This window comes from Gorilla gorilla, chromosome 3, assembly GCF_029281585.2.
Source record: "Gorilla gorilla gorilla isolate KB3781 chromosome 3, NHGRI_mGorGor1-v2.1_pri, whole genome shotgun sequence".
Taxonomy (NCBI): Eukaryota; Metazoa; Chordata; class Mammalia; order Primates; family Hominidae; genus Gorilla; species Gorilla gorilla.
Window position 1 is genome coordinate 166093541 of NC_073227.2, and position 27061 is coordinate 166120601.

Below are 27061 nucleotides of genomic sequence, written 5' to 3' on the forward strand. Positions count from 1 at the left end.
GATCTCTGCTGACGGCAAGCTCCACCTCCCAGGTTCACGCCATTCTCCTGCCTCAGCCTCCCAAGTAGCTGAGACTACAGGCGCTCGCCACCATGCCCGGCTAATTTTTTGTATTTTTAGTAGAGACAGGGTTTCACCATGTTAGCCAGGATGGTCTCGATCTCCTTACCTCATGATCCACCAGCCTTGGCCTCCCAAAGTGCTAGGATTACAGGCGTGAGCCACCGTGTCTGGCCAAGAGATGGTGTTTCACCATGTTGTTCAGGCTGGTCTGGAACTCCTGCCCTCACGATCCGCCCGCCTCGGCCTCCCAAAGTGCTGGGATTACAGGCAGGAGGCACCATGCCCGGCCAAGAAAGAGTTTTCTAAAAGTGAAAGAAGTACATATTTGACCAAATACATACCAAAGATGCATTTTCACACTGGAAAAAATAAAATAGAATCCACAAAACACTCTAAGGATCAATACATGAGTTTAGTAAGGTTGCAAGATACATGTTCAATCCAAAACCAATTGTATTTCTACACACTAGCAATAAACAATCCAAAAATGACATTTAAAAAATTCTATTTACAATAGCATCCAAAAAAATAAAATCTTAGAAAAAAATTCACAAAAGAAGTTTGAAAATTATATGCTGAAAAGTATAAAGCATTGTTGAAAGAAATTAAAAGAGATATAAACACAGAAAGATATTAGTGTTCATGGATCAGAAGACTTAATTTTTTTTTTTTTTTTTGAGATGGAGTTTAGCTCTGTCACCCAGGCTGGGGGACAGTGGCAGGATCTCAGCTCACTGAAACTTCCACCTCCTGGGTTCAAGCGATTCTCCTGCCTTAGCCTCCTGAGCAGCTGGGATTACAGGCGCACACCACCATGCCCGGGTAATTTTTGTATTGTTAATAGAGGCGGGGTTTCACTATGTTGGTCAGGTTGGTCTAGAACTCCTGACCTCGTGATCTGGCCACCTCGGCCTACCAAAGTGCTGGAATTACAGGCGTGAGCCACTGTGCCTGGCCAGAAGACTTAATATTGTTAAGATGGTAATACCACAAAAATCAATCTACAAATTCAACATAATCCCTACCAAAATCCCAGCTACCTTGGCAGAAATTGAGAAGCTAATCCTCAAATTTATATGGAAATGAAGGAGACCCAGAATAGTCAAAACAATCCTGAGAAAGAAGAACAAAATTATAGTATTCATGCTTCTCAATCTCAAAATTATTACAAAGCTACAGTAACCAGGCGTGGTGGCTCACACCTGTAATCCCAGCAGTTTGGGAGGCTGAGGTGGGCAGATTGCCCGAGCTCAGGAGTTCAAGACCAGCTGGACAACAGGGTGAAACCCTGTCTCTACTAAAATACAAAAAAATAGCCGAGCGTGGTGGCGTGCGCCTGTAATCCCAGTTACTTGGGAGACTGAGGCAGTAGAATCACTTGAACCTGGGAGGCAGAGGTTCCAGTGAGCTGAGATTGTGCCACTGAACTCCAGCCTGGGTGACAGAGCAAGACTCTCCAAAAAAATAAAAAGACAATTCTTGGGAGAAGATATTTATAAATCATATATCTAGTAAGGGATTTTATTGAGAATATAAAAGAACTGTTACAACTGAATAAAAAGACAACCCTATTAAAAATAAGCAGTAGATTTGAATAGCCATTTCTCCAAAAAAGATATAAAAATAGCCAATAAGCACATGAAAAGATTTTTCATTACTTATCATGGAAATAAAGATCAACACCGTGATGAGATACCACTTCACACATGCTAGGATGGCTATAATAAAAAAGACAGACAATAGCAAGTTTTGGTAAGGATGTGGAGAAATTGGAACTCTCATACATTGCTAGAGGGATTGTAAAACTCTCATACATTGCTAGAGGGATTGTACAGCCACTTTGGAAAACCAGTTTGCCAGTTTCCTAAAATCTGAAATATAGAATTATCATATGATCGAACAATTATACTTCAAGGTATACATTCAAGATAATTAAAAACGTGTCCAGATAAAAACTTGTATACTAATGTTCTTAGCAACATTATTCATAATAGCTGAAAAGTAGAGATAACCCAAATGTCCATCAACTGATGGATGAATAAACAAATATGGTATATCCATATAATACAATTAAAATGAAAGTACAAACACAACAACAAAATGGTGAACCTTGAAAATATGCTAAATGAAACAAGCCTGGCACAAAAGGCCACATGCATGATTCCCTTTATATGAAATGTCCAGAAAAGGCAAATCCATAGAGACAGAAAGTAGAGGGAGTTGAGCAGTGGGAGAATGGGGAGTGGCTGTTATTAGGTAAGATTTCTGAGGACAGGTGAAAATATTTTGAAATTAGATCAGGGTAAAAGTTGTGCATCTCTATGAATATGCTAAAACCATGAAATTGTGCACTTTGAAAAGGTGAATTTTGTGAGATATCAATTATACCTCAATAGAGCTGCCATAAAAAATAAATAAAAATGGGCCAGGCCTGGTGGGGCTCACACGTGTAATCCTAGCACTTTGGGAGGCCAAGGCGGGCGGATTACCTGAGGTCAGGAGTTCAAGACCAGCCTGGTCGACATAGCGAAACCTCTTCTCTACTAAAAATACAAAAATTAGCCAGGTGTGGTGGCAGGCGCCTGTAATCCCATCTACATGGGGGAGGCTGAGTCATGAGAATTACTTGAACCTGGGAGGTGGAGGTTGCAGTGAGCTGATATGATGCCACTGCACTCCAGCTTGGGGGATAGAGTGAGGTTCTGTCTCAAAAAATATAAATACATAAATAAATAAGAAGTATAAGTATTTCAAATAAACTTAAAAATTAAAAAAATGCATTTTATTATAGTAATCTCCCCTTACTGGCGGGAGATACATTTCAAGACCCCCAGGGGAATGACTGAAACTGTAGACAGTACCGAAACCTATACGTTCTGTTTTTTTCTATACATATTAATGCATACTTATGATGAAGTTTAATTTATAAACTCGGCAAATAAAGTAGAATAATTATAACAAAATACTGTAATAAAAGTTATGTGAATGTGGTATTTCCCTTTCTTTCTTTGAAAATATCTTATTGTACTGTACCATGGGGAACTGAAACTGCAGAAAGTGAAACCTCAAATAAAGGGAGACTCCTGTATTTGCTGTTGGGTCTACCACAAGGCTCAGTTGTATAAAGTCAGCCACATTTTCTTGTGCCAAAATCTACCATGTTTCCAAACAATTCAGTAAGTGTTTGTTTCATTTTCCCCAATTAGCAAGAACAGTCAACATGTGTAAACTCATTATTTGGTAATATAATAAGCTTATCTGGTATTATCTTCTAGGATAAATACTTGTAACTTTATAAATAGCACATTCAGTCTCCTAATTATCCATTTTTATAAAAATCTTATCCATAGATAATCTAAGATGAAGAAGTAGACAATAAAGTACCAAGAAAAAATAAAACACCAGTAGAATGAGAAAGTGTAGCAGGACATGAACTTCTTGTTTTAATGTTTTCTTTCTCTTTCTTTGCAATAAACACATTCCAGGAAAGGCATGTCTAATGCCACTCCTGAGAAAGGAATGAAGGTATTTCCCTTACCTGTTTAAAGACTGACCACTAGCCTATAACTATTGCTCTAAGCACGAGTTTTAATGAGCCATCAAGATCTATTGTGGGGCCTGGCACGGTGGCGCACGCTTGTAATCCAAGCACTTTGGGAGGCCGAGGCGGGTGGATTGCTTGAGCCCAGGAGTTCAAGACTAGCCTGGGCAACATGGTGAAACCTCGTCTCTACTAAAACCACAAAAATTAGCCAGGAGTGGTGGCGCATGCCTGTAATCCCAGCTACTTGGGAGGCTGAGGCAAGAAAATTGCTTGAACCCGGGAGGTGGAGGTTGCAGTGGAGATCACACCACTGCACTCCAGCCTGGGCGACAGAGCAAGAGTCAGTCTCAAAAAAAAAAAAAAAAAAAAATCTATTGTGAAAGAAATTAAGAATAGTCATTTGATTTGTGTGTGACTATGTACAAAAAAAAAAAAAAGAGCAGAAAGCATGTGAAGTGAGATGATAGGAACTGGTGATTGGGACATAAACCTAGGAAAAAATGTCACAGAAAGTAGGAGCCTGGTGCGCAAGAAGTGCAGAGTAGGTGGACTATTACACATAAAGTTTCGGTACCGCAAAAGAAATAGCACTTGAATATAAAATTTTCTTTTTAATTCTCAGCAAGGCAAATTACTTCTATATAGAACGGTGCGCCCTTACAGATGGAACAATGGTGAGCGCACAGGTGGACAAGGGAGGGGAAGGGGTTCTTATCCCTGACGAACTTGGCTGCAGCTGCTGTGTGGTTCTCCTGTTAGCTAGGGTTAGACCACACAGGCTAAACTAATTCCAATTGGCTAATTGAAAGAGAATGATGGGATGAGAGCTTTGGCGGGAGTCAGGGCAGAGCAGGTAGCAGGTAATCCTAATGAGTTAGGGTGGAGCAGGTGGTCAGAATGAGTTAGGGTGGAACAGGTGATCAGAATGAGTTAGGGTGGAGTAGGTAATGGAAAAAGGTTGCTTTATGAGGAAGTTAAGTTTAAAAGTAGAAGGCAAAGAATTGAACATACTGACATATTAATTCTTTGAAAATAAATTTAGAACTCCTATCTAACAGGACTAAGGATTACTGTGAGGCTTACTGCCCAACCAGCCCCAAGCCTTCACAGGGGGAGACTCCAGGCTCTTGCACGCATGGACTCTGCTGGCTGGCACAGACCCAGCTTATCAGCAGATCACCATCTGATTCCAGAAATTTCACTCTGTCCCCAACCAGCCACTCCACATTTACACCGTCTCTGCAGCGGCTTAAGTCTTGTTGAGGTCCAAGGAGGGCCTTGGATATCTGGAACAATGGTGAGGGTGCTGAAGTGAGCCAAAGTCATGTTCCCTCCTCCAGCTGGGATGTGTGGTGACTTCTTCCCTTACTGTAACATGGAAAGAAAAAAAACAAGAAAGAACAAAAAAATGGTAAGTTATGCTCCTGAGCTTACTGAGACAACTATTTACCTATTGTCTCTCGATCCCAAATAGATCCTTTTGTAGCTGCTCACTGATGCCAGGACTGGGACTTTGCAAATTACATTTCCCGAGCTCCTTCGCCAGTTGGCAATCTGTTAAATTCTGCAAATCAGAGGCACAGGAGGGAGATTGGAAAGTTGAAGGGGAGGACAAGTGACTTCTTTCTGACTTTTTGCTGTTTTTATGTTGGCCTAGCTTTTTCTCTCACCCCCAGAAGAAGCCTCATTACCCTCTCAGAGGTGCCAGGGAGCATGCACTTCTCAGACGTCTTATCCCCAGTTCAGGAGGCCCTTCCTCCAAGGAGATGAGTGGTCATCTCAATATCTTCCCTTTTATTTCCCGAGACCTGAAGGTTGTTGTTTCTGCTGTTCTCTCTGGGTTACCCCAGGGCTCCATTTTTGTTCTTCCAGTCTTACAGCACTTGAGTAATCAATTCTTTCTCTATAATCTCACCTGTTCAAATACCTAGCACTGTTTTTTGTTTGTTTGTTTGTTTGTTTTCCTTCCTGACTGGACTGTGGCTGATACAATACTACCCTTTGCTAGCTGTAACATGGAGCAACATTCCCTTCTTCTTTTATAAAGGGTAAAGACTGAACCAAAAAAGAAGAAAAAATGGGTAAGTTTTGCTCCTTGGGTAACTCAACCCAAATCATCTTTCTAGTTAAATTTTTAAGTTCATCTCAGTTTGAACTTATGCACTTGTTTTTCAACATGCTTAACCACCACCTATAATGCCTCTTGTCTTAATGAATGGATTTCCATATAAAATAAACACTGAAGACTCTTTTTCTTAGAGTATGTAACACATTTTTGTGAAATAAAAATTATAAAAGTATAATTCCAATTGTATTTGTAAGAGCAGAAGTTCTATTAATATATTTCCAGACCACTCCCCAGATAAAAGAGAGAGACTACCAAATTTCCATCTTCAGTCATCTATCCAGAACCAAAAAGCTCTTCTAGTGGCAAGATATGTAACCCTTTCTTTTTTTCTTTTCTTCTTCTTCTTCTTCTTCTTCTTCTTTTTTTTTTTTTTTTGAGACAGAGTTTCACTCTTGTTGCCCAGGCCTGAGTGCAATGTCGAGATCTTTGCTCACTGCAACCTCCGCCTCTCCGGTTCAAGCAATTCTCCTGCCTCAGCCTCCTGAGTAGCTGGGATTACAGGCATGCACCACCACGCCTAGCTAATTTTGTATTTTTAGTAGAGACCGGGTTTCTCCATGTCGGTCAGGCTGGTCTCGAACTCCCGACCTCAGGTGATCTGCCCACCTCAGCCTCCCAAAGTGCTGGGATTACAAGCGTGAGCCACTGCGCCCAGCCCCCTTTCTTTTAATTTTTTTTTTTTTTTGAGACAGAGTTTTGCTCTTGTTGCCCAGGCTGGAATGCAATGGTGCCATCTCGGCTCACTGCAGCCTCCACCTCCTGGGTTCAAGCGATTCTCCTGACTCAGCCTCCAGAGCAGCTGGGATTACAGGTATGCGCCACCACACCTGGCTAATTTTGTATTTTTACTAGAGACAGGGTTTCTGCATGTCGGTCAGGCTGGTCTCAAACTCCCGACCTCAGGTGATCTGCTCACCACGGCCTCCCAAAGTGCTGAGATTACAGGCATGAGCCACTGCACCTGGCCTTTTTAAATTTTTAAGTAGTCTCCTTTCACCTGCAGAATTTGCAGAGCCTTTTGAGACACTATATCCCCTCCTCCTTCTCTGGCTAAGTTGTGTTTAAGTAGAGCAGCATAAGGCTGATGGATGGTATTTTTTCAAGATGAGTATTTAAGAACATTCCATAAATAATCTGTGTCAATTACTAGTTTATTGCTTCTTAGCTCCAAATCCACCCTTCATTGCCTGCACCATAATAATGAAGCTAGACTTTCTCCTTTGCCAGTTGGCATGATGTTAAGCTTTGTCAGTAGAGGGTGTTGGGGGGATTCTGGCTGGAGAAGAAAAGAGTTTCTCTCTCCCTGATTGCAGTGTGCTCTTCTTGTCAGGCTCCTGCAGTACTCAGCCACACCCAGTTGCACCCAGTGATTATTAGCATATGGCACCTCCCTACGAACAGCTTTTCATGGGACCTCTTTGGTGACTTGACAGTGGAGTGCTGGCGACAAGTTATTTCTCCATGAACAGCTTCCCCCAGCACTTCATTAGGTGGATTTACAGCAAGTTTCATCAGTATGGCACCTCTGCAAACTTCTCTGCCATCCAGTGAGCTAAGTCCTTGCTGTTTCTATGAGGTCTGGATGTCAGCCCGGAATGGGCTTCCTTATCTCGGTTCTGTGGGTAGTGGCTGCTCCCTAAATCTGCTATCCATGATATGAACCCAAAAGTACCTGACAGATCTTAATCAACTTAGAAAGTTTATTTTGCCAAGGTTAAGGACACGCCCATGACACAGCCACAGTAGGTCCTGACAACATGTGCCCAAGGTAGTCAGGGTACAGATTGCTTTTATACATTTTAGGGAGGCATGAGGCATCAATCAATACATATAAGATGTACATTGGTTCGGTCTGGAAAGACGGGACAACTCAAAGCAAGGGGCTTCTAGGACACTGGTAGGTGAGAGACAAAGGGTTACATTCTTTTTGAGTCCTTGATCAGCTTTTTACTGAGTACACAATTTAGTCTGGCTCAGTGAATCCACATTTTTACATGAATATTAGGGCAGAGGAAGCCATCAGATATGCATTTCTCTCAGGTGAGCAGAGGGATGTCAGCTTCTGCTCACATCTGTGAAGATAAGCGATCAGGATGAACTTCAACAGAACTGTTTTAGGGTAAAGATCTTGAGGCCCACAAGGAATTTCCTTGTGGGCAAATTGTGAGGGAGGTATGTAGCTTTGTAGGTATCTTATTTAGAAATAAAATGGGAGGCAGGTTTGTCTGACCTAGTTCCCAGCTTGACTTTTCCCTTGGCTTAGTAATTTCCTAGCCTTGTGGAAAAAGTCAGTCTAAGAAAATGAAGGTGACATATAGAGAAAAGCAACAGTAGGAGGAAAATGAAAAAAAAAAATGTTGGCGTTAGAGCGCCTGGTTTTAGTATTATCACAGGCACAAATGTGCCCTGGCCCTTACCACGGTTTAGTTACTTGTACCAACTGATTTATTTTTCCCCCTAAGCTACTTTGTGTTAGGTTTCTATCACTTATAATTGAGAATCCTAAAATGTTAACTTTCCTGAGGACCCTTGACCGCATTCTCACTTCCACTCTTTATTCCTTCAGCATATTTTATATGTACTAACCATTTGCTACTTTATACTGTGCTTCTTCCCTAACCGCCCATATGGCACAATTTTACATTTTTAGCTAACGGTATCTAAGGCCGTATTTTGCATATATACATTTTGTTATTGCCAATTAGATGGCAATTGGCACATCTGTTACAGTGCCATGCATGTCGTTTGCTATTTAGTTGATGAATGGAAATTCCATAGCGTTACAAATGTGGTTATTTCCCTTTAGGGGTCTTATTTAAATATGTATTACAGGACAGCCCTCCCTCAGTATCCATGGGGTGGGGTGGGGGAGTGGGAAAGGGGGAATTGGTTCCAAGATCGCTGCAGATACCAAAATCCATGCTGTTCAAGTCCCTTGTATGAAATGGTGTCATATTTGCCTACAACCTATGCGTATCCTCTGGTATACTTGGTCATCTCTAGATTACTTATAATACCTAATACAATGTAAATGCCATGTAAATATTTGTTGTGTTTTTTTATTTGTATTTTTTTATCGGTGTATTGCTATTTAAAATGGTTTTTTGCACATATTTTCAACCCACGGTTGGTTGAATCTGCAGATGCAGAACCTGCAGATATACAGGGGGCCAACTGTATATGGTGCCTAAGAAATATTCAGATAGCATACTGTAATAGCAATAGCCTCTATTTGTTAACACTCCATTTTATTTAAGGAACTATGTTTTTCATATATTATCTTGTTTAATTGTCACTCTAGGAAGTTTTATTATTTGTTTTAAATATGAAAATACTAAAATTACAATAACTTGACAAAACTTGAACCAAGGCTTCACTGACTCCTAAGTTCATCTACTATGCTATGCTGCTTCACCCATAGTGTAGATACATTATATTTTGAAAGGAAAACCCCTGAAGGTGTACTGTATATAATTCAACCTTTGCCTATAAAAATTGGTTTAGGAAGAATAATTAGGTAGAGCCCAGGGTACAAAAATATTATTACTAAACATTGAACACTGTTCGACTTTTTAAAAAAGTACTGAATCTACCCAAGACAAGGATCCTCTTCATCTGCCTGTTTGATGGTGTGCACACAACGAAACGAGGGCAGTATTAGAAATGTGATTCTATTGGTCTTATTTGCCTTTGATGCTGTTCTATATTGCAGTGATGAGAAGCTCCAGTCATAGTCCTGAAATAAAACCAGTGACTATTTAAAGCTAGTTTTATTTTTCTGAGAAAAATATAAAATAAAACATATATACAAGTAGCCTTGTCTTAATATCCTCTGACCAAATTGCCTTCTCTTATTCTTTTTTAAAAATTTGTTTGATACATTTCAATTTTTTTTATCAAATTAAACTTACTGTACATTAAGAAAAGATACACAGAGCAGCATTTTTTCTTTTTCTTTTTTTTTTTTGAGATGGAATCTCGCTGTGTCACCCAGGCTGGAGTGCAGTGGCGCGATCTGGGCTCACTGCAAGCTCCGCCTCCCAGGTTCACGCCATTCTCCTGCCTCAGGAGTAGCTGGGACTACAGGCGCCCGCCACTATGCCCGGCTAATTTTTTGTATTTTTAGTAGAGACGGGGTTTCACCGTGTTAGCCAGGATGGTTTCGATCTCCTGAGCTCGTGATCCGCCCACCTCGGCCTCCCAAAGTGCTGGGATTACAGGCGTGAGCCACCGCGCCCGGCCAGAGCAGCATTTTTTCAATAATTATCAGGCCTTTGGAGGTGAGGTTATTAAATTTTAGGTCATAAGTCAAACTTTTCATGTTTGGCTAGTTGAACCAATTAATTTCTTTTTTTCCTAAGCTACTTTGAGCAATTGTTCTAAAAATTTATTTGCTGGAGTTTTTGTGGCTCTTTTTTTTTTTTTTTAAAGACTATTATTCATGTAAATAAAGTAATCGCAATTCATTTGCTATAGTTCTCATTTCAACTCTATATCAGTTCCTGGAGAGAACTGGATATAACTTGAAAAGATCAGTGGTGCTGTATCGATTACTTGCAGTCAGAAAATATTTCAGTAGCTGTATTTATGATGTTAAAAAAGATAGATAAAAAGCAAAAAACATTTGTTACATCAGTCAAGTTTTTGTTCTTATGTGTGGCAAATAACTGATTTATTATCATACAATAGGCTAGTTTTGCTTTTATTTTTCTCTTTTAACTGAAATTACAAGTTATCCACAATTCAAAGACTAATTTTGTACCAATAAGGAAACAACAATGCTTTTTGATGCTTCACTCTGAAAAGCATTATAAAACTGGACCAACTAAATCATACCTCACTTAATGCTGAATTTGAGTTTAAAATCAACACTGTGAAAGAAGGGGATTGTAGTGAGAGCCTACCCCCACAGAAACTTTTGGTTTTAAATACCTTCCAATGGCTTGGCCTATGTGCAAAAGACAGTTCATCCGGAGATGGGCACACATTTACAAATGGGCTGTTCAATGTTGCAAACAAATAGGTTAACAGTCAATTGAATCATTTCTGCAAATAGGCAGATTTTTACATGTGGACTCCAAGTGGCAGGAGCATATATGTACATGCCTCTGATGTTTTCAAAGCAGGACATCTTAAGGGGACTTTTTTTTTTTTTTTGTAACTGCAGCTAATAACACTAAGGATTATACATGTGTTTACTTCTTCCCTGTGAGATTTTCCAAATGCTCAGTTGATTTTTTTTTCTAATTACTATTTAAATGAAAAAAAAATTTGACAAGTAGACACATTTTTGTACTTGGATAATACTGTTCACTCCAATTTAAGTCTTAGCAGCAAAAATAAATTCAAATGCATTTAAGTCAGTAAGGGCCATACCAGAATATAGCACATTTACCTGCTTAAAGGAGGGGCTAAGAATTAAGGACAAACCCATAATCATACCACTCCTACCCTGGACCTGCTCCATGTTCAGCCAGTAAAGAAAACAAATTAGTCTCTTTCTCAAAAGCCAGGGAGCAAAACTGAAGAGAGCCTCAGAAAGCAGAAAAATATATTCCAAATACGCACTAGGAAAATGCCTAAATTGAGCAATCCTCAAGTACCTGAAGCAGTGTGTGTACCATTGTTTTCCAACACAGATTTTTCTTATCTCTTCTCTATTTAAAACATGGAGTGGGCAGAACGTTTTAATCCAGAGTTTTTACTTTTGTAACCTAGGAACGATAATTTGAGGCTTCTAAGTAGGTAAGTGTTGCCATGGATACAAAAAGAAATCTCTCCGAGATCTCCTCCTGCATGGAGCTTATTACTAAAAAAAGGATGTGAAGCTCAAAGTATATCTAGACAGACTCGTGGACTGTTAAGCTAGCTGAACCCTTGGTCTGTTAGTAGTTTTGAAAAATAATTTTAGGCCGGGCGTGGTGGCTCACACCTGTAATTCCAGCACTTTAGGAGGCCGAGGCGGGTGGATCACGATGTCAGGAGATCGAGACCATCCTGGCTAACACGGTGAAACCCCGTCTCTACTAAAATACAAAAAATTAGCCGGGCATGGTGGCGGGCGCCTGTAGTACCAGCTACTCAGGAGGCTGAGGCAGGAGAATGGCGTGAACCTGAGAGGCAGAGCTTGCAGTGAGCCGAGATCGTGCCACTGCACTCCAGTCTGGGAGACAGAGTGAGACTCCGTCTCAAAAAAAAAAAAAAAAAAAGGAATTTTAACTATCCAGATGCATTGTTTGTTGGTATATATAATGATGTAACTTCTATGGGGAATAATTTGCAAATAATCATCAAAATTACAATTATATATACCCAATGACCCAGAAGGTCTTCTGGGAATTTCTGCTGCAGATATACAGAATTTATCCTACAGATATTTATAGCATGTACATATATGCTAAAGCATGCACACATAGGTTATTTGTTGTGACATATTTTTGTAATAGCAAAAGCCTGAAAACAACCTAAATTTCTATTAATAAAAGACAGGTTAAATAAAATAAGGAATACTACAGAGCCATATCAATATGGAATGATGTATAAGACACATACTGTGAAGCAAAAATAGTGAGTGTACTAAAAATCAAAGTGAATAGTATGCTACTATTTGTGTAAAAGAGAGGGGTTGTATTCATATTTATTTGTTGGTATATGCATAACATGTCTTTGGATGGATTCATCAGCAAGTGCTAGCATTGATTGCCTCATGAGAAGTGGTACTGGGTGACTGACATACAGAGGGGGGAGCGGGTCCTTTTAGTGTGTACCTTTCACTGTATACCTTTTAGTACTTTTTGAATTTTGAATCATGTAAATGTACTAACTGTCAAAACACAAATCATTTAAAACTAAATATACACAGATGAACCCACAAAACTTTCATTAATTCTAGCCATACTTAGGAATGCTTTATAATCTCCATCTTTCATCTTGTATAAAAAGCCTTTCCAACGTGGAAAAAGTATGTTTGGAAAATGTATAAAATAGTAGTAGCTAACTGAACATACGTTGTGTGCCAAGTAGTATACTCAGATCTTTACAAATGGTTTCTCAATTAATCTCTACACTTCCATGAGACAGGTACAATTATCTCATGTTATGAAGGAAGGCACTGATGTAACACAACTAGGAACAACACTAGAGACACCCACGTATTACTGACTCAAAAACTTGTGTTTAATCACTGCCATACTGCTGTTCTTTTCTTCTTTCAATGAATTCTTCTTTCTTCTTTCCTGAATTCTTCAATGAACTTTGGCTGAACATCAGCACATAAAATTGAATACATGGGAGGGGAAATGTATAGGTATTATTTGGTGACTAGTTACCTCACTTGATCAGTAAAAAATGTTTCAGAATAAAGAGGCCAAATATATTGGCTGCATTCTTGCATTCCAATGTGGTATAATTTTGAAACCATCTGGTTAAAATCACAAGGCATTAAAATATAATTTGTGACAAAATAAGAACTTCAACAAGAATAGAATTAACCATTTAAAAAAATTCCTGTCTTTGGTGGCTTAGTATCTAGAGTCAGATGTGAAAATATTGCTTAGCTTTGGGCCATGTGAAAATTTGAAAATTCTTAGGTTTGTTGGACTTGAGCCTTGTGTAGTTGAAGTTTCATTTAGCATCGGCAGTACTCAACTTTAGTTTTCTAAGAATAAAGATATTTGAAATGCATTTTGGCCTTTAAATATTTTGTAGCAAGCAATTCTTGTTAAATATAAACAAATCAGTAATATCTGGATTACTTGCAACTTCACATGCAATTTTAAGGGAAAAAATAAAATGCCTAGAAGAATATATTTAAGGCTTGGCCATATATGAAATTTGAAAAATGGACTTCTTTGGGTAGGCTTGTAGAGTTTTATTTATCAAAAAACTATCTATACTCATTGTGTAAATAAAGAGATTAAACTTAGAAGGTCATTTCTTTGCTGCATTACAAGAGAAATACTCAACAATATTCATGTAAATAATAACACCATCTTATATTAAAGTACTTTTTCACTTATATAAGGAAAATGCTTTGTTTTTACATTTTATAAAATTAATAGCTGACTTTTTAAAGAGATAATTGTGACAAAATTTCAAGTACAATTTCAATATCTTTTAATTTAAAAAACTCCTACCTACTTTCAGAACAGTTTGAAGTAGTTTATAATGAAATATATATATACATATAGTTTCATTCAAGGTCCAGGAAGGAAAGCATAAACCACTCAAGATGTTTCACCAGAGGGAGCTTTGATACAGAGAATTAATGGTCAGAAACAAAAGCTGAAAATTTAAGCATAGGACATTGAGGCAACCAAGAGACTGGCCCCACAATAAGCTACCACCACCCCTAGCAGAGTTACAAGTAATTTACCTTCTTGTTTCCTCCCATACTTCAATTTTCCACCAGTGTTTTCCATTGGCTGAACCTGTCTGGAAGCCAGAGGAAGAAGGAACCTGGAAAATGTACTTTCCTCTGAGATAGCGTGGGGCACAGAAAAGGCAGAAAATTTATTTGAGAGTCTAACCATTTTGCCATTCAGGATCTATTCTTATTCTTTGTATTAGTCTGTTGTCATGCTGCTAATAAAGATTTACCTGAGACTGGGTAATTTATAAAGGAAAGAAATTTAATGGGCTCACACATTCACATGGCTGGGGAGGCCTCACAATCATGGCAGAGGCAAAGGGGAAGCAGAGGTACATCTTACATGGTGGCAGGCAAGAGAGCTTGTGCAGGGGATCTCCCCTTTATAAAACCATCAGATCTCATGAGACTTATTCACTATCATGAGAACAGCGGAGGAAAACCCGCCCCTATGATTCAATTACCTCTCACCAGGTTCCTCCCAGGACATATGGGGATTATTACAATCCAAGGTGAGATTTGGGTGGGGACACAGAGCCAAACCATAACACCCTTATACCAATACAACAGCAACTCCATGATTCTGCCTAACATGAGTCTACTATCCATCATGCAAACAAAGATACTGTTGTCTTTTTTCCAGAAAATGGACACACAAGGTCCTAGAAAAGTCAGCCATTGTATCTATCTCAAGATTTTCCAGGTGATAACACAATCCTGTAATCCTCCCTGTTGTGGTTCCTTGTGGTCCTGGTTACCTGTGAACTAAATTGTAAAATTAGTCACTACCAATTCTCATTCAACATAAGAGGGAAGATAATGGTAAGAAAATCTGAAAGAAAAAAAAACTGGCACATATGAAATATTGTCTGCGTGTATGTGCATAGCTGCTATGATCCATATTTCTGTAACTGATTACAGGGTCAAGAGTGATATTTATTACTTCCTTCTTCCACCACCCATTTCATGATTGCTTTGTCCTAATATAGCACCTGGATTTGTTGGGATTCTGTACCTGATTGGGTGACTAAGATCTTTATACTGAAGGATCTTAGTCCATAGAAGTTCAGACTTTATTGGGTGGCTTTACACTGGACATAGAAGTAATGAGATATCCTAGAGAATCCCTGGGGTTCTAGACATGATCCTCCCTACCTGCACCATGCACCAGCCACCCAGTTTTCTTGTGTTAATCAGATCAATTTTTCCAGTCTCTACAGCAACTTCCTTCTCTACTTGTTGGTGAGTCTCAGCTTCCAATTTGATGGGACTTGTGTTGGATTCTCTGGTGACAGTATTCCTCTTTGGGAACTAAGTCCTGTAAACTAGCAAAGCCCAAGGGTGAGAATGAGAGGCAAAACCTCTGAGAAAGGGCTAGGCTTAACAGGGAGAGAGGCCACTCCCATTTCTATTACTTGGACTATCCCATGTATTATGGCTATGGGAGAAATAACACATCATAAATAGAGAGCTGGATCAGAGTTATACTGCACCCCTACAACATAGAATGTTGTCTTCTGGCAGATGACATAACTGGCTTCTTAGTAAGCTAGTCTTCCATTCTACTAGGCCAGCTGCTTCTGGCTGATAATTTAGGTAGTAAGACCAGTGAACTCCATGAGCAATGAACAATCATACTTTTTTTTTTTTTTTTGTAAAATGGTTTCCAGAAGTCATATTGTAAGGAATACCATGCCACTGAATAAGGCCTCCTGTGAGCCCATAGATGGTATTGGGAGATTTATTGCAGGCATTGAGGACAAATGCATATCCTCAGTAAGTGCTTAATTTGCTCCTTCTGTGATGGAAGGAGCTCACTATGGTCTACCTGCCACAAAACAGCTGGCTGGTCTCCTCTGGGAAATGTGCCGTATCAGTGACTCAATATTGGCCTCTGCTGTTGGCTGGTTGGGCACCCAGCAGTGGCTACAGTCAGATCAGCCTTGTTAAGGGAAGTCTCTGTTATTGAAGTCCCTGTTATGATTGACTCTATCCCTACTGCTATGGTCACTTTGTATGCAATCAAGTACCACGATGGGTGAGAAAAGAGGCTGTACCGAATATCTTCTTTTTGCTCCCCTCTCCACTGTACTCTGAGTTATGAGTAGTTACATGTGAGATTCTGCAGTTGCTAGGTATGTCTACCTCAACTATCCAGAGATATATCCAGAGACAGAGGATATAACCACAAGATGGGGCTGCGAGCCCACTGGGCCCACTGTGACATAGTCTCAGCCCAAAACTCCATTAACCCCCTGACCTCTATAAGCCCCCATTCTGAATGAATGATGGATCACAGTGATTTTTCCCAGGGATTAGCATCAACTCAAATTTGGTTAGCATCAACTCAAATCTATGAATTCCCCCAAATTTGGATACTTGTCTTTTCCCAGTGCACAGTCATCCTGGTAAAGGACTGCAGGTCTCACTGGGGTAGGTTTGAAGGACGATTTCTAGTACAAGCATGCAGTGTTGTCAGATCCTTCCTGATAAAACCCATACTCCTGGCCGGGCACGGTGCCTCACACCTGTAATCCCAGCACTTCAGGAGGCCAAGGCAGGTGGATCACCTGAGGTCAGGAGTTCGAGACTAGCCAGGCCAACATGGTGAAAACCCATCTGTACTAAAAATACAAAAATTAGCCGGGCATGGTGGCCGGTGCCTGTAATCCTAGCTACTTGGGAGGCTGAGACAGGAGAATTGCTTGAACCTAGGAGGCAGAGGTTGCAGTGAGACAAGATCGTGCCATTGCACTCCAGCCTGAGTGACAAGAGCAAAATTCCGTCTCAACAAAGAAAAGAAAAAAAGAAAAAAAAGCCCCACTCTCCCTTTCAAAGGGCCCCAAGCTGTCGAATTGGCTTAGATCTGGGAAATGTGAGAGGCTATGAATTCCTTTTGCAGTGATCAGGTAAGGTTTCAGCTCCTCACTTCTAGAATATTTCTGATGGTATAGATCAAATGTATTAGTATGCTGCCATCTATTTCATTCCTAAGAACACTTTGTTCAGTTAGCCACCACCACAGATCCCTTGGTGTCAAAATACTCTCATTGTCACTCTGTACCTGTTGCTGCTCATTCTGGTAATTGCATCCAGTTTGTTTCTGATAGTTAAGAGCTTTCACCTGGCCTAGGTCATGCCAGGATCCAATTATTCCCACTCAAGTTGTGGAGCTCATCCCAACGGCAGCATCTTCCAGCATCCTAATCAGTCAACAGAGAACAGCCACCACCAGGTTTTTCCAAGATGCTGGTGCACCTTTTGCTAATGCATTTTCTCAGTGAAGTAGCAAATAAGGAAAATAGGGAAAGGGCGAGTGAGTTTCATAGAATTAATCTACTCCAACATTCTCGTACCCCTAAGCTTTTAAAATTTCTTCTTCCACATTTTGAAGCGAAGTTCTGGTATGTTAACTTCATTGAAGGTAGGCCTCTACTGAATACAAGTTTAAGCCAATCAACCAAGGACACTGATAAGCCATTTCCCACTTACGTACCCCAAATCTTATATACTGAATAAGTGCACCCATAGATAAATTTGGCTTGATTCAGTGTTAAATTCCATTCTGTTTGGTCTAGCACCCTAAAAACTATCTTTAGGCTAGGCATGGTGGCTCATGCCTGTAATCCCAGCACTTTGGGAGGCCGAGGCCAGTGGATCACCTGAGGTCAGGAGTTTGAAACCAGCCTGGCCAACATGGTGAAACCCTGTGTTTACTAAAAATACAAAATTAGCCGGGCGTGGTGGCACATGCCTGTAATCCCGCCTACGTGGGAGGCTGAGGCAGGAGAACTGCTTGAACCTGGGAGGTGGAGGTTGCAGTGAGCCGAGATTGCACCATTGCACTCCAGCCTGGGCAACAAGAACGAAACTCCATCTCAAAAAAAAAAAAAAAAAAAAAAGAAACTATCTTTAAACATTTTACCTGGGCTCATTCTGATGAAAATTGGCAAGATTTGACAATTCTTTTGGTATATAGGCTATCTGCACCTGGATCAGATTGCAATTCTCCCCCACAGCATGCTGTGATCTGACTCTATTTCTGGGTCTGTAAGCAATGACAGATGAAAGATAGGAAAGATTGGTGATCAAGTCATGCAGGATGGCTCTTCCTCTCCTTAGTAAACATGGGATACCCTGTCATTGAAGGAGGTATGCCAGCAAAGTCCCAGGTTCTGTTCAACCTTTACTGTATCCCTGGACTAAAGCAATGTATGCTGGTCTTGTTTTACATTCCAGACTGGATAATGTGTGCCTCACAGGCTGTTCTCACAAATGGCCTCTTCTGCCTGTTTTGAGTACATACTATCTGTGCTCTGGGGTACAGAGTACTCTAGGGTTCACCCTTGTTCATTCCTAATTATCTATAGTGCAACCTACAAAGTCAGTGACCAGCCTCACTGGCCCTGTGGTTGAAACAGAGTGCCGACAGAGTGAAGTCCCCAGGCAAACCTGGGGATCAGAGTTGCAGGAGGAGGCACTAAGAGATAAGGGTCAACTTGTACAGGATTGATCCCCTTGCAGGATGCCGTTTAGAAAATGAGTTGGCTTCCTGAAAAGTTTTATGGGAATTGATTATTGCTCAGTGCATAAGACAATGGCCAATGGCAAGTATTGGACCTAAGCTCCCCCACCCTAATGATGACAGGGAATGGATTGGTGCTCCCCTAACTGAATGTTAAGGTATTGAGTTAGGCAACCAACTCACCATATCACATAGCTTCCAGGCTTGGACTCCAGCCTCTACTCATTTCATACCAGAAGATGAGAGGATAGTGCTGAACTGGAAGAACAGAGCTAGATCCGTGTTTCTGCTCTGTCATATTGCTGTTGTGTTCCAGGCTCTGATGATACCTCATGGGGGATGGGGGTTTGGAGTAGGGGGCTATTGCTTCCTTAATAATGAGCAGCAAAAAGGCCTCATAGCCCAAGGGTTGGGGTCCTTCCCCCAACAGGCTGACACAGCCAGAAGTCTCTGTGCTGCCCCAGAACGTATGGACAATGGGACAATCTACACTCCTAAGATTTCTGTTTCTATGAATCTTCTCCTATGAATGCAACTATATGTGTGCTGTGTGGTCATTTTTCCTTGTTTGCTCAACACTCATAGGGCTTCTTGTCTGATTTGTGTATTGCTTGGTTAGAGTTATTTTTCAAGCATTGTTCTCAGATCAAATACAAGGGTAATATATTCTCTGCGTCCCTGCATATAACTTTCTTTCCTGGTTAGCCAATTGTTTTGTTTTGTTTTTGTTCTTTGTCTATGTAAAGTAGCATGTCAGCCCTTTCCTCACAGTAATGGGTAGATGTTATTCTACTAATTTCTTTTTTTTAAATTTTTAAAAAATTTTTATTTGAGACAGAGTCTCACTCTGTCGCCCAGGCTGGAGTGCAGTGGCGCGATCTCGGCTCACTGCAAGCTCTGCCTCCCAGGTTCACACTATTCTCCTGTCTCAGCCTCCCCTAGTAGCTGGGACTACAGGTGCCCCCCACCACGCCAGGCTAATTTTTTGTATTTTTAGTAGAGACGGGGTTTCACTGTGTTAGCCAGGATGGTCTCGATCTCCTGACCTCGTGTTCCACCTGCCTCGGCCTCCCAAAGTGCTGGGATTACAGGCGTGAGCCACTGCACCTGGCCTCTACTAATTTCTAGCTTCTAACACTGTAGATTTGAAGTCAAATGACAGATTGTCTTTCTTCCTTTATAAGTAAATTTTTTTTCTGCCTCGAAGTTTTTATGAGTTTTTCATCATTCTTGAAGTTTTAAGTTTACAAGAGCGTGCCCAGCAATGTGTGTTTTCTTGTTAAAACCATCTGGAGTTCAGTGAGCCCTTACAGTCTGCAGATGCATATCTTTCTTCAGCTCATGGTAATTTTCTTCTTCTATGTTTAATTATTTTCTTTTTTCCGTTATTTCATTTTATTCCCCTGTGGATTGCCTATTACTCACATGTTGGATCTTCTGGATCTATCCTTCAAATCCTTTATCATTTCCCTAATGATTTTCATCTCTTTGTAATTTTGTTCTTTGCTTCAAGATCTCTTTCACTTGAACTTCAGGCCAGTAACCTGAATTTCAACTTTAAACATCTCTTTTAATTGAGACGCTGAGTTCCTAGTTCATTCATGCTATTCATGAAACTCTTTTAAGAGTTCTCATTATACTTTTAACTCTCTTCCAGTCACTCTCTTTTAATAAGGGATTCTTCTGAGTATTCATCTTCTCCTTGGCTGCTAGACCTAATATATTGTCCTTCCTCCCAGTGGTCTACTGACCTTTGAGAACCATGGTTTACACAGGAACTGTGGATCAGATTCTAGCATTGGTGTTCTCTGGTGTAGGTTCTTAGGCTCTCATCTGGCTGAGAAATAAGAAGTTCCTATAGCAGCTCCCTCCCTCAGGGAGTTGTGTTCATTATTGGCCCCAGTGCTTCACCCCTCCCCATATCCATGCCCTTGTAACTTTGCAATACCCTCCCATTCTGGATGAGATGATCTGCCTTGGGATTTTGTTCTGGTCTCAGCCATGTGATTTGATATGACCAATGGGATGTTTTTCAACCAGGGGCTTGAAAAAGTGCTTGCACATTTCCACTCACTGTCTGGTTCCTCTGCCTTCACGATGGGAACATCCTAGGCTAACCTGTGGAAGGATAACATTTGGACCTACCAGAAGTGTGTCATTCAGTTGTCCCTCCAAATGACTTTCTATCTCATTTCAAGGTGTTCATAAAGTCTGAAAACATAGGCTCATATATATAACACTATCCAGGACATCTTCAATCTGTAAAAAATAAAATAACATAATTATTTACATTTCCAGGCTTCATGGACACTCTTGTAGAACAAAAGCCAAAATTGTAATGATGATCTACGAGAGGCTCTACATGATTTCCTGCTCTCCCCACCTCTCTGACCCCCTGTTCTTTCCCCTGTGCATTCTGCCCCAGGCACACTAGGCTCCTTTTCGTGTGCCTGAAATGCCTTCGCCCTTTACCCAAATATCCCCAGTGAAGTGGTTTGAATATTGGTCTCCCCAAATCTCATGTTGAAATGTAATCCCCAGTATTGGAGATGGGGCCTGGTTGGAGGTGTTTGGGTTACTGGGGTGATTCCCTCATGAACGGCTTAACACCATCTCCTTGGTGATGAGTGAGTTCTCACTCTGAGTTCATGTGAGGTCTGGTTGTTTGAAAGAGTGTGGTACTTCCCCCCATGACTCTCTTGCTCTCTTCATGTGACATGCCTTACTCCTGGTCACCTTCTGCCACAATTATAAGCTTCCTGAGGCCTCACTAGAAGCAGATGCCAGCACCATGCTTCTGGTAAAGCCTGCAGAACTGTGAGCCAATTATATCTCTTTTCGTTATAAAGCACCCAGCATCAGGTATTTCTTTATAGCAATGCAAGAATGGGCTAACACAAACACATCCCTCAATTTCCTCATGCCTCCTCAAAGGTCACTTTTCCTCATCACACTACTTACTCCCCTCTAGTACTCTGTATTCTTTTACTCTGTTTTATCTTTTTCCAAAGCACTTATCATAATCTAACATACTTTTTGTTTTACTTATCTATTTCCTTTATTTTCTCTCTTCCTGACTAGATTGTAAATCCTGTAAAAGTAGGGATTTTTGTCTGTTGTGTTAACTCCTGATGCAGGATTTTTCTCAGTCCCTTTGCCAGTCAAGGACCTCTGGCTGGTGATGCCCCTGCCTGGGCCTTGCTCAGGGCATGCTACCTGCTGCAGGAGATGGCCTGCTCACTTGGCCCGTCTGGGCCAAGTCTTGCTTGCACATCAGTTCCCGAGTTCTTGTCTCACATCCAGGAAGAATGAGAATATGTCGACAACTGAAAAGTGAGCAAGGCGGGGAGTTTTCTTGAGTGTTGAAATAGCTTTCAGGGGAGAGGGGATGTGGGGGTGGTCCTCCTACCTTAAGACAGGAAAGTGCCCTGTATATGGGCTTTTATGGGATCAGAATGGGGAGGTGCAGGCCATAGCTAGTATTGGGAAAGGCAATATTTGATGGGTTAAAACGCACTATTCAAAAAGAATCAATTGGGAAAGGGCAGGCAAACAGAAATAGAAGTTCTCTGGGTTGTGGGTTTCATTTGTAACCAGCAGTCTGGTCTTTCAGCCTTCAGGCTGTTTTTGGCTTGAAGGTGGTTTCACTGGGGACCCACCCCTATCTGCCTGGGCATTTGGCTTCCTCCTGTTGCCATCACTTCTATAGCTCTAATACCTATATCATACTGGTAAATGTTACTGGATTGAATAAAACCATCAACATTTATTTTATTATAATTATTTGCTTTTAGAGACAAAGTCTCACTGTGTTGCCTAGGCTGCAGTGCAGTGACTATTCACAGGTGTGATAATGGCACAGAACAGCTTTGAACACTTGGGCTCAAGTGATCCTCCCTCTTGCCTCAGCCTCCCAAGTAGCTGGGATTATAGGTGTGCATCTGGCTTGCAATCAACGTTTTAAAGCATTATCTTTGGCATAGAGACAAATGCTTATTTTATTTGTTGTGACAGAACAAGCATTCTGTTCATCTAAAAGTTGTATCATGTCATTTAAGTTCAAATGAAGTCTAAGCGTAGCTGGAGAGAGTTGATGGTTTTAAATAAACTGTATTTAATCTGTTAAGGGCCTATTACATTTCCACTCACAATGGATTCTTACAGTGGTAGATATGATGTGAATTTTGAATAAATTCAATTTTTTTGGTAAAATAAAAGATAATTATATCTCAACATAACCCTTAAAAATTCTTAAACATTCTCAACAGATTTCTCATTAAATTAAAACAGAATATAGTTTTGGCTATTAGTATAATGTGATCATGGGTTGTTCTGAGGCTTTAGTTTAGTAAAATAACCTCCTGATATATTTCAAAGAGCAAATTAATTCAACTCTTTCCTCATGTTACAAATTGTTAAATATATGTACACACTTGTTCCAATTAGCCATGAGAAATACTTAGAGAATATTGATAAAATACACAAAAATCTCCTTTTTCCATTTAATGCTGCATGTCATTAACTATTCTTTATAAATATGGTTGCAATTGTAACAATTCCATATGGCTTTTCTACGATTTAGTTTTATAGTCTCCTGTTACAAGATTTGTAGATTGTTTTCTATTTTTCTGTTTTTTTTTTTTTTTTTTTGAGGCGGAGTCTTGCTCTGTCATCCAAGCTGGAGTGCAATGGCGCGATCTCGGCTCACTGCAATCTCTGCCTCCCGGGTTCAAGCAATTCTCCTGTCTCAGCCTCCTCAGTAGCTGGGATTACAGGCACCTGCCACCACACCTGGCTAATTTTTTTTTTTTTTTTTTGTATTTTAAGTAGAGATGGGGTTCCACCATCTTGGCCAGGCTGGTCTTGAACTCCCAACCTCATGATCCACCCACCTCTACCTCCCAAAGTGCTGGGATTACAGGCGGGAGCCACCGCACCTGGCCTATTTTTTTCTGTTATAAATAAGACTTTGATGATCATCCTAGGACATAATTCTTTGAATGTATCTCTGTTATATATATATTTTGGCTAGAGTCATAGGTATAGAATTAATTAACCAAACGATATAAGCATTTAAAATTTTCTTGCTCCATAATTGTCACATTTTGCAGAAATGTTGCATCACTTTTTACTTCTATTAGCAATATGTTAGTGCATCTCATCCTTCTCATATCAGCACTGAATTTTTTTATTGTGGTAAAATATACCATAAACATATGGTAACATAATGTTTACCATTTTAGCCATTTTTAAGTGTACAGTTCTGTGACATTAAGTGTATTCACATTGTTGTGCAACCATCATCACCATGCATCTCCAGAACTTTTTCCTCTTCCTAAACTGAAACTGTCCACATGAAACACTAACTTTCTCTTCTCCCCACGACCACAGGCAACCCCCTTCTACTTTCTGTCTGTATGAATTTAACTACTCTAGGTACCTCATATGGGTGGAATCACATCTCTCCTTTTGTGACGGGTTTATTTAATTAATTGCCTTCAAGGTTTATCCACGTTATGGCATCTGTCAGAATTTCCTTCCTTCTTAGGGTTGAATAATATTTCATTGTATGTATATAGCACATTTTGTTTTTCCATTCATCTTTCAATGGAGACTGGAGTTGCTTTCACCTTTTGGCTATTCAGCATTGAATTTTAAAAAGACTCTACCCTAGTTTTAATTGTATTTATTTGATTTATTGTAATACTGAACACATACACACACAAACACACACATTTTGCCCCCCTGAGTAGCTATTTGTATTTTAAAATTGATTATGCTAAATTTGTCACTCACTTTAGTAGGTATTGTCTGTAAGCAACATAGGAACGTATTAAGCTAAGAACATATCATTTATGTTTATATCCAGGGAGAAAAGTTTTAATATCTTGTCATATATCCTTTTTTTTTTTTTTTGTTTTGTTTTTGCAATTAGCTACAGTTGCCTTTAGGTGGCATTAGATCCTTGGGCATGTGTTACAGAGATTTTTGCTTATTGGATGTGTGTATGTATGTTTTGACAGCTTGATGGATTTAAAAGCTGATCCAAATGTTATTTGAGGTCTAGAATGAAATATAAATTAATATAGAAGCTAGGCATCCTGAGACCTCTTTCATTATGCAACTACATGCTGACTAAATGATGTCTTCCTTTTTTTTTCTACAACAAATATTCTCCAGTTCTTTGCCTTGGATTAGATACTTTTAGAACAAAAATCTTAAAAATGTTCTGAAGTTCAATGTGAGGTTCTAAGCAAAATGGAGACTATTGTTTGGCCCAAATTTTGTAAAAATTTGGATTGAAAGGGAGTTCTTTCATGTATGTAAGAAATCCCTTATACCTATTTTTCTGAATCAACACTTCAGACATCAGCATTTACCATGGTTGGCATAATGGAAGCTTAAGCCAAATATTTAGCAATAAAGGATGTGGAGAAATTGCCATCTGTATGGATTCCGGTATTTGGAATCATACATATTATCATTCATATTATCATTTTTTTGCTACTTCATTCAGAATTCATGTTTCTGAAAGACACTATTAAAAAAATTCTCAAGGCACTTTGGTTCCTTTAAAAGATGCCTTCCTTTCGGGAAAAGAGAGTCAGATTTTAGCACATTTTACTTGGTTGTCATGGGTTTGACTGGGGCTTGGGGGGTCAAGGGATTTGCCTGGGGTCTCAGGTTGGTGACTTTGTGGCTAGCCTCCTCTACACTGTGTTGGAATCAGCTGGCTCCAAGATCCTTGTTCTGTCTTCCTACTAGACCACATTGTCTTCCAAACGAAACCACAGTAGTGCTGAAAGCAGGAAGGAAACTCTTCAACTCACTTGTTTTATAAAAACTTCTTTTAAGGCAAGGACAGGGAACAGTAAGAATAACCTTATTCACAGGCGAGTGACTTGAGCCATCTCTGCCTTTTGAATGTTAGCTTTTTCTTTAATAAATTACTCCTGAAAATACTGTTTGTAAAGATCAATGAAATACTTCCTATATATGTTAGTGATAGTTTTTCTTTTCAAGAAAACATGTTGTCATCATATCTAGGGTAGAGAGCTAATGAACTTTGAAAACCCGTTATGTGGCAGGTGACTTACACTTGTTATCTCAAATAATATTCACAGTAACCCACAATAACATTGCAAATAAGCACGACTAATTCCATTTTATTGGAACAGAACTGGAAGTTCAGAGAGAGTTTTCTTCAAAAAGAAAAACTTGTTTAAATTCCCACAACTAGTAAATGAGAGAATCAAGATGATGGTCCATTCCTATTGAATGCATGTGGAAATAGGAAGAATTTATTTAAGTTTGAGAAATATTTCTTTGCCTATCCCAGACTGACATCTTTTGAATCCATATAAAATTTCACAACTTTTCTTTTCTTAATAGTCTCAGATTACAATTAATGAATTTTAGATGCAGTTCACAAATTTTGTCTTTTCTATAGTTATATCTTAACCATAATCAGCAGCATCTTATAATTTTTCACTGAATTTGTAATTAGTCTATGTAGGGGGTCGAGGGATATGGGGCTGATCAAGGAAAAGGATGTCCACAAGAGAGGCAGTGACAAGTTTGTTGGTGCTTGGCCAGGGTTGCATGAGAGGAGAAGTCCCTCACAGCCTTACTGGTGAGGGAGGAGGACAAGGGAGAGAGAGATTGGAGAGGAAGCTTACATAGAGTCTCTGGGTCAGAGAGCCCAGCTTGGCTTGAGGCCTTATAACTACACGGCCCTGTCTTATGAATAGGTAACAGCTGTTGGGTGAGATTTTGCGGGGTATGCAAAGCAGACAGGCTCTAAGCAGCTAAACTTTTCTTGGTCAGGCTATTTTTTAAATAACTGGATGTGTAAAAATTTAAGTTTGGTGTTAGTGGGCTTTTGAGCTAATGGGTCTCAGCCTGCAGTGGAGAAACAACCAACTTTGAGGCTAATATACAGAGGCTATCTTTGGCCGATTTATGTAACAGTCTATCCCAAGGCACTAGAAGTATTTAATTGTTTTGGGAAAAGATAATAGCTTTTGATCATAGAAAGTATGTGATTCAACTAAACTAATAGTTTATTAGTTCAATGATATTACTCTCTGTGGTTTTATTTACCTATACTTGTATACAGAACAAATACTATTTATAATAAAGGGAAGTAAGTACCCCACCTTCAAATATAATTTTATTCCAGTGTTTAGTATATATGCTGCTGAAATGAGCACAATTTTATTCCAAAGAATTGAATAACATATTCAAATAGTTCTGCCTCCAGCTACAGCCACTTAAGAATTCATGGTTTGATAACAGTAACATGTTTAACTGTTTTTTATCCATATATGTTTGAATTACATAAACATTGATGAAAAGTATAATAAAACCTTAAACTCCTTTTCCATTTTGTAGGTATATATATATGTTTGTCTTTGGTTCATGAAAGCAATT

At 39.7% G+C, this 27061-nt stretch overlaps 1 long non-coding RNA gene across 7 annotated transcripts in view; it reads right to left on the minus strand.

The window, feature by feature from the left end:
• Nucleotides 1-492: 492 nt before the first annotated feature.
• Nucleotides 493-27061, minus strand: part of LOC129533256 (uncharacterized) — an 81237-nt gene continuing 54668 nt past the window's right edge. Inside the window, exons 8-12 of one of the 7 annotated variants that reach the window (XR_008679341.2) lie at nt 20774-20887; nt 14110-14868; nt 12898-12993; nt 9329-9471; nt 4007-4975 (exon numbers count right to left, since the gene is read on the minus strand). This is a non-coding gene — a long non-coding RNA (uncharacterized lncRNA). Of the gene's footprint in view, nt 4976-9328; nt 9490-12897; nt 12994-14109; nt 14869-18033; nt 18152-20773; nt 20888-27061 lie in introns of those variants that run through there. The other 6 variants (XR_008679343.2, XR_008679334.2, XR_008679342.2 and 3 more) reach the window with 6 other exon arrangements.